The sequence below is a fragment of the Mya arenaria genome, chromosome 6 (genome assembly GCF_026914265.1).
Source record: "Mya arenaria isolate MELC-2E11 chromosome 6, ASM2691426v1".
Classification (NCBI taxonomy): Eukaryota; Metazoa; Mollusca; class Bivalvia; order Myida; family Myidae; genus Mya; species Mya arenaria.
Window position 1 is genome coordinate 70,521,698 of NC_069127.1, and position 15,910 is coordinate 70,537,607.

At 32.1% G+C, this 15,910-nt stretch overlaps 1 protein-coding gene across 3 annotated transcripts in view; it reads right to left on the reverse strand.

The window, feature by feature from the left end:
- The window catches only part of LOC128236732 (suppressor of lurcher protein 1-like), a 378,099-nt gene that overhangs the window by 149,592 nt on the left and 212,597 nt on the right, over window positions 1–15,910 (reverse strand). For 2 of the 3 annotated variants that reach the window (XM_052951808.1, XM_052951807.1), the window contains 3 exons: window positions 8,262–8,299; window positions 7,479–7,530; window positions 5,647–5,727 (listed from right to left, as the gene is read on the reverse strand). The gene's annotated coding sequence lies outside the window, so the exon portion shown is untranslated. The remainder of the gene's footprint in view (window positions 1–5,646; window positions 5,728–7,478; window positions 7,531–8,261; window positions 8,300–15,910) is intronic. The other variant, XM_052951810.1, reaches the window with a different exon arrangement.

Here is a 15,910-nt window from a genome sequence, read left to right on the forward strand (position 1 = left end):
AAGATTTCCCATTATACCTTGCAAAATCAAATTGAAAAAACAACAACACAAAACATTGTTTATAAACGTCGTCAATTTAAATTGAAAATTAAAATGGTAGGCGTCATTTCGTTTTACTCGAAATAAATGCCAACATTTCAGTCCTAAAACACGTTTTCATGAAATAGCCAATTTCAATTGCAGATACAAATGTTCATCATAAAATGACGACTGATGTATTTTTCTCTTGAGAAAAATAAACATTTGATTAAGTTAAGTTTTCTCCAGGATGAAGCATTGTTTCAAGAACACAGACTGCTTTCGTATGACAACTATATAGGAAGATAAATCTTTTCCAACACCAAATCTAGTCCTCCAAAGTCCAATTGGCTCACAAGAGATCTGGGAGAGTCATTACAAGGCAATACAATCTGTGGGGCTCCGATTTTTAATTAAATTAAAGGGTATAACGTCAAGATCTTACGTAAAAAATAGAAAAAGAGACATTCAATAAAACATTTCATGTCTTCTTTCGCAAATGTAATTGGAGAAAAATGTATGGGAGTTGAATTTCAAAAAAGCATTTCAAGTTGGTGTCTTAACAGTTCAGTCCGAACCATTATCACAGGATTGGATCTGCCTGTTTTGCTCGTGGATGTGTAAAATGTCTAAATTCCGAATATAAAAGTTGAGAGGTTGTCTATCAGCCACTTTATATCAAAGAATGAGTAAATTAGTTTGGCAAGGATTGAAATTACATGAACATTTTTCGCCATAGTGCCATGATGGAAATTCTAACAGTGGTATTTATTTCGGTAACTAAATATGAGCTATGACGATATTTTTCATAAAACGTATCATCAATTCCTTGGTCCTAACAATCTAAATTGTGATAATACAATGAAAACTAAAGGGACAATCATAATAGGCAAACATTAAAGACACCCAAATTTTAAATATTGATTAGTATTTATATTAATTGGATTGCCTTTCGGTTGTCGTATTTGTATTGCTTTAGGTAGTTTTGTAAATTGTATTGCATGGCTACATCCCTGAAACAGATAATACGGATTAATAATATAACATATGCATAAACACCGCGTCCATATTTCCGCCGGTTGCGTATGTCATAAATGTCACAAATAAAAGACATTAAATACAGAATGGTTAAGTACATCATCCGGATTGTGTTTGCCCGAAATTGTTTCTAATTTGAAATCAGATAAACATCATTTTTAAGCACTAGGGTTTATTGATCTCTTCTCTGTCGCTACCTCGGAATAATCCTTAATGTGTCCCCAAGGCACTAACTCTGTCAGGGAACTGTACTTAGTTTTCTGATAATTTTGCCTCGTCTTGTTCCAAGAGAAATGTTGTTAAGCAAGAAACACAGCACGATGCAAACCACTGATTGGTAAACATAGTCTTTGTGCCAAGTAAAGGAAACTTTTGGCGATGTTCAATTGTTTCCGATGACGTTTCATAGCCGAGGGTTAATTGAAATTAATAATGATATTGACAATTAAAACAAACTTATCTTTGTTAAAGGTGGACAGAATAATTTAGCACAGGATAGATGCACAAAAGAAGCTTATTTATTGTAATGCAATATTATGTTTAACTCAATTGACTTTAATAGTGAAAACAACAAAAAGCATGCGATTTGTGTACTCTCATAAAAACGTTTTTTGTGCATCCATCAAGTGTACTGACTTAAACATGTGATCTAATTAGAGTTCGTTTTAGACACAAGCAATTGTGTTAACAACTTGTTTGTTATTGCACCCATATAAAAAATGACTTGAAACTGGGATAAATGCAATGAGGTAAACAAATACTTGTGAAGTAATGGAATAAGGGTATTTAATGGTTGGAAGTACTGGATTTAACATCCAGGTAAAAATCCTTTACTTAACTTTCGCTGTGTTACAAATATTTAACAATAGCTTTTTTTCATATCGATGCTATTTTCTAAATAAAGCCATGGTAGCCACCGAATACATTCGCGAATCAACACAGTATATCAACTGTATATTGGCATGTGTATATGTGCATTTCTGTTCAGTTATTCAGGGAGTGTTTCGATACATTCTGGTGTATACAATTAAGGACATTGGCAGGTACCCGAGCACAAATTAAGTACCCTTTATCCGCCTTTTAAAGCTTTTAATTTTAAATATTAGTATGCTTTTTGAAGGGGGTGAAATGAGTTTTCTTCTTAATGTAGTTTTTCATACACTTCCCGCCTTCGTGACTGAGCTTTTATGCAAAGAGACAGCATTTTGTCTGTTCATAAGACAACCTATTAAAACGATTCCAAATTGTACCTTTTTCGTTTCACGACATGGATACATACAGTGCTTCAAAATGAAAAAAACAACAACAACATGTATTTACAATTATATGTGTATATTTGCACTGTGTCGATATAGACGGAGTAGCCGTTTACGCCAGACAGGTATTTATGTAACTGTGTCGTTATAGAATGAGTAGCCGTTTACGCCAGACGGATGTTTATGTAACTGTGTCGTTAAAGAATGAGTAGCCGTTTACGCCAGACGGATGTTTATGTAACTGTGTCGTTAAAGAATGAGTAGCCGTTTACGCCAGACGGGTATTTATGTAACTTTGTCGTTATAGAATGAGTAGCCGTTTACGCCAGATGGATGTTTATGTAAATGTGTCGTTAAAGAATGAGTAGCACTTTACGACAGACGAGTATTTATGTAACTGTGTCGTTCAAGACTATGAAGACTGCATAGCAAGTGTTTATGTGGCTGTTCCGGTATAGACTTTGTAACAATAAAATATTTATTTCATATTGTTTGGTCATGTAACTGTTATCACAGCTCAAATTGTGATTAATTTACTCTTACTCTAGAGGACCGGTGAAGATAAATTCTCTAACGAATGTCGCTTCAAGTGTCTATGCAGTTACAGCATTATCCACGCAGCCAACATGCAATGGAAATACTTTATAATAAATGTCATAAGGTTTAACAAATTCGAGGGGTAGACTCCATTTAATTGTGACCTGATTTTACATTCACAACATAACCTAGAGCTCTAACAATTTAAGGCAATCAGAATGCCCCGTAGCATTTTATGCACTGCATGTCGGTGCGTTATCTTCATGCACGACGGTGCGACAATTCCAGTGGTTCACAAATTCACGTTTTATGTCTCTGCACTATATGTCCCGGAATTTAACTTCTATGAGACTTGCCATTTAAAAAGGGACACATGATTGATTTGGAAAATAAATGCTTATCTGAAATAGGCTTGGAAAGTTGTGATTATTAATTCTTTTCTGCAATGAGCGTTACATGATTTAAAACATCTCTTCATTTTCTTAAAAACGAACAATTTCAGAAGTTAAAATTATTAGTTAACCGACCAAGGTGGTAATTTAAGCTACAAGTGAATCAAATCAAATATTAGCCAGTTTATGTTAAAAAACTACAGCATATAGCTAGGTTTAGGATCTGGCCAGTTTCTGTCCAACGTAGAATGTTTTATAAAATTATGTACTAAATAATAAAGTATTCAAACCCAATTAGACTCCAGATGTGTATGGTAAGAGCTTAGTAATATGTTTTCCAGACCAAAATAAACAAATCAATCGTGAACGATTTTTAGGTGAATGAACTTAGAGGCCAGACATATAGAGGTTCTAAAAACGCCTGGCATTTTATGCAATCCGAAAAGTAATCGTTCTGAAATATTACCCGTATATTAATAAGTTCGAATCCAAAATCCGTCTCCCATTAGGGCTTCTATATTTAAACATACCTGCAAAATTCTTTGAAGCCGAGTAAAACATTTTAACGCAAAATCATTGCTGAAAAGGTTACTGTCATAAAAATGTTTATGTTTCTGAAGAGTTCTTTTTACAAGGGAGATAAATCTTGCATAAGTGCAGGTTTACATAACAGGAGTTAATCCAAATTGTGGTTACCATAAGAAGATACTCCATTGAAAGGTTTCTAAATTTTTAATACACGAAGGAAGACGAATGAACCTAGAAGTCATTCCCAATTGATTAAATTGCAGTTCTTTTCCGTGTTGTTTTGTTCGTTCTGCGCCTTCATTCAGTGTCAGTTATGTCTTAGGTTTTAGCCTTTAAACAGGTGGTAATAGTTTACTCTTGGTTTTCCCTGCAGTTTCCATTGTTTTATTAAAATTGACTTCTCGTCGGAATAATTCCACATTGACCACTTTTTCGAAAACTTGACATTGGTACCGTGGGAACTGTATTGAAAAGATCTAAATAATTTGGTATATACTATATGTGTGGAAATATTATTAAAAAGATTAATCAGAGTCCCACAAAGCTGTAGGTCCTATATTGAGCGTTCAAAATAACAATTGTGAAGCCGGTTTCATCAAAAATAGAAAAAAAATGATAAATTGGCGTAGTGGAAATGAGTAACGACATGGACTATTTTAGGTGATTTTGAAGTAGTTTAACACAAATCAATACACAAGTATCAAGCTCAACACAGGGTACGGGGTATTATAAACATAAAGTGCAAATGGTCCATACATGTTTATTATATTTCTCATCATCTCTATTTCAACCCACCAGCAGACTGTCTTTGACAAGACAGTTGTGGTCATGTCCTGATGGAAATATAAATCAATAACGCAATCGTTTGACACAATATAAAATCAATTATCTATATCTAATAACATCGGCACAAAACCTTTGAAGTTCAAGTGAACGAAATAAGAATATAAATGTTATACAATATTGAAAGTGAATTGTCATTTATGTACTTTAAACTGCAATTTATTCGTGTTCATAAGATGACGATCATAAAATTTCTAGCAAAGGATTAATGTGGTACTTAACACATACATTATGTTAAAAGATCAAACATATCAAAATAAATTGGTGTACATCTAAAAAAAGCTTAGAGTAAAGTTAAAACGTCTTAATGTTAAAGAAAGAAAATTGTCTTGGCTAAAAGAACTAAATATGTTACAGTTAATTATTATACAAATCAATCAAGTAATTTTGAAAGTCTCAAATCGAACAGATAAAGTGTTTCTAGTATATCATAACTTATTTGATCCCATCAATGCATGTAACTGCTTCTATGTTTACATACCTATTTATAATCTTAATAGATAACACAATCTAAACTTTTGGGCCAAGACCAGCAGCCCAAATAATACGAAGGCTCTGTTTTAGATCAAACGATTAAAGGGCCACGTCAAAATGGAGTGTGGCAAATCATTAGGAGTGTTAAAACTAAGATACCAAAACACTGCATAAATGATATCAGTGTTTTAAATCACACATGATGGTAAAAATAACCTTAGCTTATACAGTTTTAGGATTATAGATATTTCATTTACCCCAGTGATAAAACATTTACAATTTTATTTTCCTTTCTTGAAAATATATATTCAAAATCAACTGCTACCAATATTGTGTAGGCCTACTGGTAATTACAGCATAATATTAGCATGGGCATCCATATAATAGATAATTTGTTTCCCAAAGGTAATGTATGATATTTCCTTTTCGAGATATGATATATATTCTTAATCAAATTCTGCCAATATTGTGTGGGGCTACTGGTCAATACAGTATATCATTTAGGGTGAATGGGTATATGAATAATTTAACGAATGAAATCTTTAAACTAATGTTCTTACCTTTAGCGATCATCTGTGGTTCTCGTGGGGTACGGTTGATAGTTTCATTTCTAATCGTCCTTTTTATGTATGCATACGCTGCTTTAAAAGTTACAAGTTATTAAGAAAAGGGACGCTACTTGATAATACGCAATTTCGGTTATTGCTAGAGTTTTCGTTCTTCTTAGATTTGCCAAACACCTCAATTTCAAAGAGAGATTAGTGCAAAACTGATAATAAACTAATGTTACAGCAGTAGCGCCCCTTTGCACCAAAACAAATACTACGTAAGGTTATTATCTGAATATTTAAATGATGTTAACGCTAATATCTACTCATTTCATATTCAAAATTTAAAAGTAAATCCTAGCAAGAATGTAAAAACATATTTAAAGACGCTGAGGTATAAGAGAGTATATTGCTTTGCAATAATATAATACATTAATTAATTCATAATAATATTACAAATACGAAAAATAACTAAGATTATTAATTGTAACAAGCATGACAATAGGGACAACAAAACTAATAACACTTTGAATAATACAAGCCCTGTACATTTTAAAAGAATATTGGACAAATTCATTCATGGACTTATCGCACTTTCCGTTTTTCGAATCGTTCATTTATGCTCGTTTTGAGACTTATTTTTAAACAAATAGTTACAATCAAAATGGTGGACTATGTTTATATGAATTTACAACTTAAAACCTTGATCTGATTCTAATACTTGCGTAGTATACAATGTAATGGACTATGATTACAAACAGACTTAAGTCCAAGTCTAGACTCAGTCTCAGAAAAGCATTTTTAGGAAGACAATACATCTTTATTTAATTTCGTTTATTCAAATATATGTAAATACTAGTAAATCATTCAAATAGAACTATAATTTAGCAAAGTTAAATAAAAATGTTTCGTTAGAGGGAAAGTTACAATGACATGAGAATTTGCTATTTTGAGTCTCGAGTCTGAACGTAGACATGAGACTATTCGTGATCACTACCAATGATCGTTCAATAGTTTGCGGTCATCTCGTTTATAAGATAGCCCCTATGTTCAATACAATTCGTCACCGAACTTCGAACTGCAAATCTCCTTCTCTGTTAGGTCTTTAAATGCTACCAATGCTACTGGAAAATTCTTATTCTATCCTTCATTATGTCCATTCAAATATCATGATCAACGTAAAAACAGCCGAATAGTATTTTAGAGAATTACAAAGAATACTATAAAAAGTAGCAGCTTATTATTTGTTGAAAAAAAAAAGTTAATTTTTAAATGGTAAACTTTTTAAATAAAAAATATGTTTTTGCTTTGACAAGGAACCTTATATTAGTCAGTCCGCTATCTAGTGTCTTTGAAACAAACTGTTTGAAATAAACTTATTGAGCATTTCATGGCATAGAATTTAATGATTTAAACATACTCTCAAAATGTACCAGGGCATATGCCACACACAAAAAAGTAGAAAAGCAAAACAATTGTTTTGCTTGCAAAATGATATTTGAATATAAAATAGTTCCGACATTTTCCAGACGTAAAGACATTCATTCAAATGGGTAATTAGTTTTGCATGGCTTACAATTTATCATTTGATCGAATATATGCCAAGAATTATATTAAAACGAAATCCTTAAATTTAACTTGTGAAATTGATCTTTACACTAATCAATCTTTTACGTGATTTCAAAGACAGCAGGCTGGAAAATGTCTGGAATTCCGGACACAAATTAGTCTGAGAAAACATGGTACAAGGGTTAAATGGTCAGTAATAAAATACGAAAAGTATACAACAAAAATGTAAAACAACAAATCACAAGAAATACAAACGTGTTTTTCTACCAGTTTACCTGTCCTTCATGATACTCAGTTATTTACTTTTGCGGGACGCTCTTGACAGATCTATGAACATGAAGTTCAGTTTGCAATGAAGTAGGTTTTAAAACTGTAAGATATGTATCGTAAATGTAGCACAATTGATTGTTCATTGTATTTACATTTAAGGTCAAACAATGTTATTGTGGCTTAATAAATGTCTGTCTTTTCTTCTGTGTATGTAATTAACCAACTCTGGAGCGTAGTAACACAACTATAGATTAACGTCATGTATTCGTGTATGTGTTAAAAAGCGTCATATCTTAAACGGAGGGAAAGTAGCCAGAATCATATAATTTAAAAAGGTATAACTCGTAAGTTGTAGGTATACATTGACAATACTTTATGGTATGTCTTAAGGCAATATGTTTAGCTTACTCGGCAATATTCAGTTTTTTTCAGAGAATTTATTAAGGCAAAAGTACTTGAATCGAAGATTTCAATAACGCACTGTGCTCTGATACTCACTAGCGTAAGGTGAAACTAGATTCATATACAATTGACTGTCCCATTATTGCGCTAAACCTAGCTTAAGATAACATGACAGCATTTTAAATAACACAACTGTGTAACTCGATCACTTGTTATATTTAGAAAGTCCTGAAATTTCCGTTTAAGTTTAAAAGTATATTTGTGGAGATAAATTATAATAAATAAGGTTTAAAAACTCACACCGACCAAACTACGTTTAAAAAATATACATGGTTTTAAAATATACATAGCTTTAATTAAATCATCTTGTTAGTAAAAGTACTTACCGATAGTAATGTGTGTTCCTTCAGTATTGCCGTTCAATCTGTAAATACAAAAATAATTACACTATTGAAAACTGGACTCCTAATGATGCACCTAGAATAACTGTTGGCGCATTTTCGATATAGTGAGATTTAAGCTTTTGCAGTGTTCTTATTTCCGAGGAAGAATCTCTACGAACCTTTCGACATCTTCTCCTGGCACTTTATGCTCTTTAACAGTCCAAGATGAGCATTTATTTATGAGAAACAGATTATTTCTAGAGCATCTTTACAAATTCAGGCAAAAATTTAGAATGATCCTCCAATCACCATTACATTAATCAAACAAATAAATCATATCAGCAAATATGAGCTCTGCGATCATAACGTGCATGTTTTGGAAAGTTAACTCTAATCAACACTGATTTATCAATCAGTAAGTCCTATTCTAACGGAGTGATCTCCCGTGTGTGCCGTTTCAGGGCAAATTACAATAATTCGAAAGTGGCTACTCAGTGAAACACTTTATTAAATGCATGATAAAGAAACAAAGAATGGTTATACCATATCAGAACGTGGACTACTTTCCATTCTTGTAGATTTTAAAGCTTACTTGTTTATTATTGACAAAAAGTGCTGACCATGCTTAGTCTAACTGATATACCATTTGCTGTATACGATACGAAATCATTTGAAATTAATTTAATGGTCCATAAAATTAAGTTTCAGCCGAAGTTTAATGGGATACAATTAGACTATTAGGCATTTCTTCTAATACAATAGAGTACAATAACTAGATGTATTCTCAATTTTCTCAGTGTTTTGATACAATCGGTAGACCTGCAACTTAGGGACCCAGCCATAGCCTATTCGCTGTGGTCAAATCCGGATATCAGGTGCTATTACAAAACATAGCACACTTTACAAAATCTTAACAAGAGCGAACGAGCTGAGGCGGAATCAACGGGTTTCTATGGTCCTAGTTTTTGTCATAAAACAAAACAGAAGCTCAAATCTGAAGTACAGTAATAACTCACTATGTCGAAGTCGTTTGGACCTCGAGGAATACTTCGAGATAACGAACACTCGATAAAACCGAAATACAAGAAGCTTATGACTGTATAGAAAATAATCGAAAAATGCTCGAACTAGTTACCAGAACATCGAGAAAAAACAGATTTTGACAAAGCGAGTTTCGAGATTTGTATTAATTTAATCATGAAAAACAACCATTATGGTGATGTTTATGTCCAAATCCATTAGATCTATAAACCTAACCACTCTCGAACAGACGATTGCTCTTAATAGATGGAGTCGGAGTGCCTTTTGCAAATCTGATTCGAATTAGCAATTTTAGAATGTAATCACAATAGTACCTGTATAGTTTACATATCGGCTAAATGGCAACCACATGTTGTATTTTTAACAACCAGTCATAAACAAACGTGGTAACATAGGCAATCAATTAAAAGCAACCTGATTTTATTAGGGCAGTAATGTCTTTTTAATTACCACATGATACCATTAATTAGAAACCAATTACAACAGCCAAAAACTAATGTTTTACATGGAATATAAATAATTGCAAAATGTAAACTGAAAATCAATATTTAATATCCTGCTAACGTTCCAAAATGCTGTTTTGCTTATGTCTATTTCAAAGGCTGTATTAAGTGGATGATCATATGAAAATCGACCATTTAACATAGGAATAAATGACATTATATTTAGTATCATATGTGTCATATAAACTAAACACTAAACAAGACACAATTGCAAATACTGTTTTTTTCTAAAAATAATGTGTTTGCAGTGTCTTTCAGTAATACTGTTTCGGCCTCTTACTTTCTGTGAGCCGTTGAACAAAGCAGAGCTCTTTAAAAGTAGGAACATAATGATAATTGTTTTAAGGAACTCAAGTGGATAGATAACTCCTATCGTTGATATAAAAAGATCCAAAATAAGGCAATTCCAGACAACTTCCATGTTCAGCGCCACCTGGGTTGTAAGTTTTGGGTCTTTGAGCCCGAAAAAAACATTATTAAAAATAGGCAAATTAAAAATGCATTTACGAAGCTAATATAATTAACTAGTACAATTTTTATTATGTTTTAGCTGCGGGGCAACTTAAACGAACCACTGCCGTGTATATATTTTGGTGTGGTTTTCCTGCCCGGTATGAGCCAAAAATAATAATTGAAAATAAGAGTATAGGAAACTTAGAAATGCATTTACGACGCTTATATAATAATGAAACAAGTAAAGAATCATTTTTTTACAAGAACAATAACTTTCATTGTATTGTCATTATCGTATCAACGGCAGGGTAACTAAACTGAACCTCTGACATTTATATATCAAGGAACCTATACGTTCTTGACTTTGGTGGTTGTGTTGTTGTTATTCTGTCTGGTATGCATGTTTTAAAGTATAAACATAAAACTCATTTTATAGGATCGTGACCGCATTCCGTTATATTCACAAATTTTACGAGAAAATACTTTTCGTATAAGCTGTTAAACTATAAATCATCGTGAAACAAAGTATATCCCTTGCTCTTCTATGAGCAGTGGGAGTCAATTCGTACAAACTAACCCCTAATGGTTTAAATACCTTCCCCACAGCGTGTCTTTCTGGTTAGTTACGCATAGCAGCGTGAATGTTACTTAACATTGGGATACACTTCATCAATCTCTACAGAAATACCTTAACTCTCGAAAAAAATTGCATGCAAACTGAGAAATATAGCAGTATGCATGGGCGGATTTAGGAATTGACGTTAGAGGGGGCGCAACCTTTTGACATGTGAATTACTGGAACATTGGTAATAATAAAACTGTAAATGAATTAGTTATTTTAGTTAAAGAACTGTACAAAAAGCAGAGACATGATATGATTTTCAACAATTCCATTCACTAATTGTCTGGCTTACTGATATTATATCTACCAAAGCGCTCTATGAGTTAGGAGTTTAGATTTGCGATTAAATGAAATATATCACGATGAAAAATACAACACCATTACGCACCATTTAAATGGGGATTAAAGATATTTCCTTTCTAAAAATGTCCGTTCAAAGTTTACAATTTAAAAGTTAATAGCAATAGTCTCAGCATATTTAATCAAATTCGTAATACTTGAATGTGTAATTATCAATGAATTTAAAGAAGATATTTAAAAAGTACGTGTTTTCAAGTGTTTTGATAACGCTACAAAGGTAGGATATGTAAAGTGGCATCAAACAGCGCCGGTATCATTTATTATTTATCGGGAATTGAACAAGATTCTATGAACTGATTGGAATAAATGATTTCAATGCAAAACATTGATAGTGATTGATGTAATTTGAATTTGTTGACTTATCTATGAATTAGATGAGTTACACTCTGATTATAAATTCGTTCGTTTACGTCGTATATGTATATTATATATTATTTTTAATTATATTAATTTATGACAGATAATGTATAAGACAACACAGCAAGTATCGACGGCGATGTAACAATTAGCAAACCTCCTTCTTTTCATTACTCATTACCGATAATAAACAGTTATATATCTAATGTAAAAATCTTTATATATTAAGAATAATAATAAAGCACTACATTAAAATTTGATCACTTTGTTAAATATTCTTTGTTTGATAGAAATAATATTGAATATACCGGAAACGAATCAATCGATCGTTACGGTAGAAAATGGGAGAAAAAAGATCTGATATTGTTCAGGTAAAACTAACTGTTTCAATGTATTGATTTGTCTAAAAATCATATTATCTTTGTTAAATTGAACCACTAAACAGTGCGGCAGCATTATTTAGTGACTGCTTTCAAAACTATAACTTCGAGATAAATCGAGTTTCCACTTAAAAATATAACACCACTGGCAACAATTTTATGATAAAATTTACAATGTAGATAAAAAAGTAAAGGACTTTAACATCAACATGAGATCATTTTGGTAAATACTTCAACTTTCGTTCGATCGAGGCACGCAGATTCAAAGATGTGATTTGAATAACCACACATGCACTTTTACAATGGAACAAACGGAGTCACTGCCAAAATAACTACAACAAATACCCAACTTAATTCAGTGAAAGAAACGCATTATGCTCACATAACATGTATAAGTAAAGTTTCAAAGAAAGTGCATATGTACGTTTAAAACCATTCGGACGCACATAATATGCATACACAGTTCAACCGGTAATTCGGACGAACATACTACGCATCAAAAATTCCCAATTCTTCCTAGAAGGAGCTAATTCAGTAGACGAAGTGCAAGGCTTCGTTTTGTAGCCACCAGACTACAAGCCACATATCAAAGTATGACAACACAAGTCTCGGTATCACGACATTAACGATTAGTGCAACACCGTTAAAGTCTCTAGCACCGACTATTTCCTGGAGCAAAACGAAGAACATAAATCTGAAAAAGACAGACCGTAGAAATGACCGTATGATTTCATTTACAGCACCTGCTAATCGACCCTACCTTTCCTAGGGAAACACATTACAAAAATACAGTCTGTGTTTAGGTGTGGGGACTGAGTCTTTTAAAATTTTCCTAGTATATCGTACCAACGTTCACTAAATAAAATCGCACTTTTGGATATTTAGTTATTACCAGAACTTTCTTGAAACTTAAAACAAGCCCTACACATTATGTAAACAGAGGATTTCAACTCATACAGTATGATGTGTTATATGGCATAGTTAATCATACGCAAAATGGTAACAAACAATACATAATCTTCACAATGATCGTTTAAAATGGAACTTGGAACAACTGATGAATTTAAACTCCAAGAGTGTACTACAATATTAACTGCATTGTCCAGCCAAATAACCCAACATTTAACGATAACATTTAAAGAGGAACAAGGTCTAGCATACTCTCAAAACGCATAGTTAAGAAGTCATTGAAATACGCTTATCAGTACTTTTACTCGTAAATACTCTCGAACGGCCATTGAAAACAAGAGTTTCTTGAGGTTGAAATAATAATGCTGTTGTTCTTTTCAAACACTGTATAGTTCAAATTTCAGTCAGAAGGTGAATTATCCATCTCCCTATTTTCATTATTATTATTATTATTTTATTATTATTATTATTATTATTATTATTATTATTATTATTATTATTATTATTACAAACAAACACAATTATTCGGTATCCGCAAACTTATCCGCTTGAAATATAACGATATCTGATCTCTCTGGAATACGCATGCTTGGTTTAGGTTTATCCTGGTACCAATGTTCACATCCAAGAGTGATCTATATCAATCTAATTTGTTTGGTAATCAGATTAATCGTAGCAAATGCGAAATTAAAATTTGAATATATAACACATTTCGTGAATTTCGTTCTACATCTTTTTGCGTCAATATTAGAAACGACCGTTGTTTACTGATTTTCTAAATTTAATGCTACACGGTTTTGACCAATGACATTTAACGCGGTTTATGTTTAAACTTTTGCCTACTGAGCTTGTTTCTGTAGTTTTTTCATAAGTATTCGTTATTAAACAACCAGGGAATCAACCATATTAGTTCTCAGTAGAGATTTTTAGTGTATTTTATGCATTGAACACAAACGATTACAGGGTTATTACACCATCATCATCATCATCATCATCATCATCATCATCATCATCATCATCATCATCATCAACATCATCATCATCATCATCATCATCATCACAGGTATAGCCATAACAACTCTTCTCTCAATGCCGCAGACAAAGTCATTTAACAATATCTCAATTTAATGATTGAACATGGAAAAACATATTAAACTATCAAATAGTACGTCATAAGAAGACAAACTGTAAACTGCTGAACTCAAAATGAATTACAAACGTTACCTTATTCCTATTAAATATAATGCTCAACATTTATTAATGAATAATGTTTTGCTAATTACAAGTTCATATCTATATTTTTGTATTGGTTTCAAGTTCCTGTTCAAACGAGTCAATATTTGAAACAAACTAACCCTAGTATACACTGGGAAATAAATAAGCTAGTATCATATAATTATGTAATGTCACAATAAAATTAAAAGTGGTTTCTGAGCGAACAAACCTCGGTAAGAGGGTTCAGATGCATATATCACAAAGCTACAGCTGTTTGATTCAAGCACGAAGGAATCAATCAGTGATAGCATTACATGCATCGATCCGCCTATCGATCAGAAATGTATTACTTCTGAGAGAAAAGCAAATATTTTCGTACAAATTATCAAGAATATGTTCAAATATTATTGAATGAACGTTATAACATATATCAGTTTATTTTTGAATAACAGACTGTGTGCTTTCCAAAATTACCTAGGAATGTTTTCTTTTAATTTGCTTCCATAATGTAAGCAAATCTCGAACTATATAGTGACACGTCAAAAGTCTATTTACATTGAATTGGACTTGTTTTCGAGCTCATACTTATGATTTGACAAACATTTGAAAATTTGCAACATGAGGGTATATCGGTTTTCTCTCGGTTTCATTTATCTGTAACCAAGGACACTTCGATGTACGAATAAGCTATTTAACATAAGCACTTATGCAAGATTAAAAAATGCATGGCTGTTATCATCATACTTATATTATCGTGACTAATAATTATCTCATTTTTTATCAGGATCACCTTTAACGTTTGGTTTCAGCTTATACATATTTCAAATATTTACAATCAAATGCATTTTATACTGAATCAAAAATAATAATACAAACATTGAATAATATTTCTACATGTTAGACTAGAAAAGAATCAAGCAAATTGACGTCTAGCATAACATTAAGATAATTATTATAAAATGATATTGGATTGACGTTTTCCAGTGGAATAAACGTGGTCACGCGACACGCGGCTAGTTATAGATATTACAATTGACTCGTGGGCGGGGCTAGAAACATATTTTGACCATGGGTCAACCAAAGGGCTTTGGTACTGAATGACCGTTTCGATACATGACGTAAAAACAAAAGACTAGTAATTGACCTTCTCGGTATTATATATCACAAACTTCAAATAGGAAATGAATTAAAAATGTCTTAACCAAATAAAGCACACAAATTATTGCATAAAAAATTGCTGATATGTTATCTCTTCTTCACTAAAAGTTACAGGCTGTCTTCAATAAGATTAATGTTTATTTAATCATTGTTTTTAACAGAATAATGAATATACTACCGAAATCGAAAATGTTTCTTTTTTTGAAAAGCTTTTCTACATAAAATTTATATTACTTAGTCTTATAATCAAAGCAAATATTCTGGATGGAGTCGACAAACGGTTTAAACGGCTCATACATTTATGACACCATTATGTAAGAATTGAACAGTGAAGGATAAATTTCAACTAAAGTGGTAGGACCGTTTTTACGAAAATATGTAATTTGTAATAAACATGTTGCATTTAAGATTCGGTCAATATGGTGATGTATCGACCTGATTAAGTGATATCAACCTCGTGTTATGCCTTTACCATACCTTCCTTACTGAAAAACTTAAATAAGTGTATACTGTAATATCAATGTTTTCTAATACGAAATTAAGACACGATATCATGTTAATAAATGAAAATAATAATACAATTTACACTACCGGGACAAGCACAATAACCAACACAATACGGTATCCGCAGCATTCATTGGCAACGAGATTGTA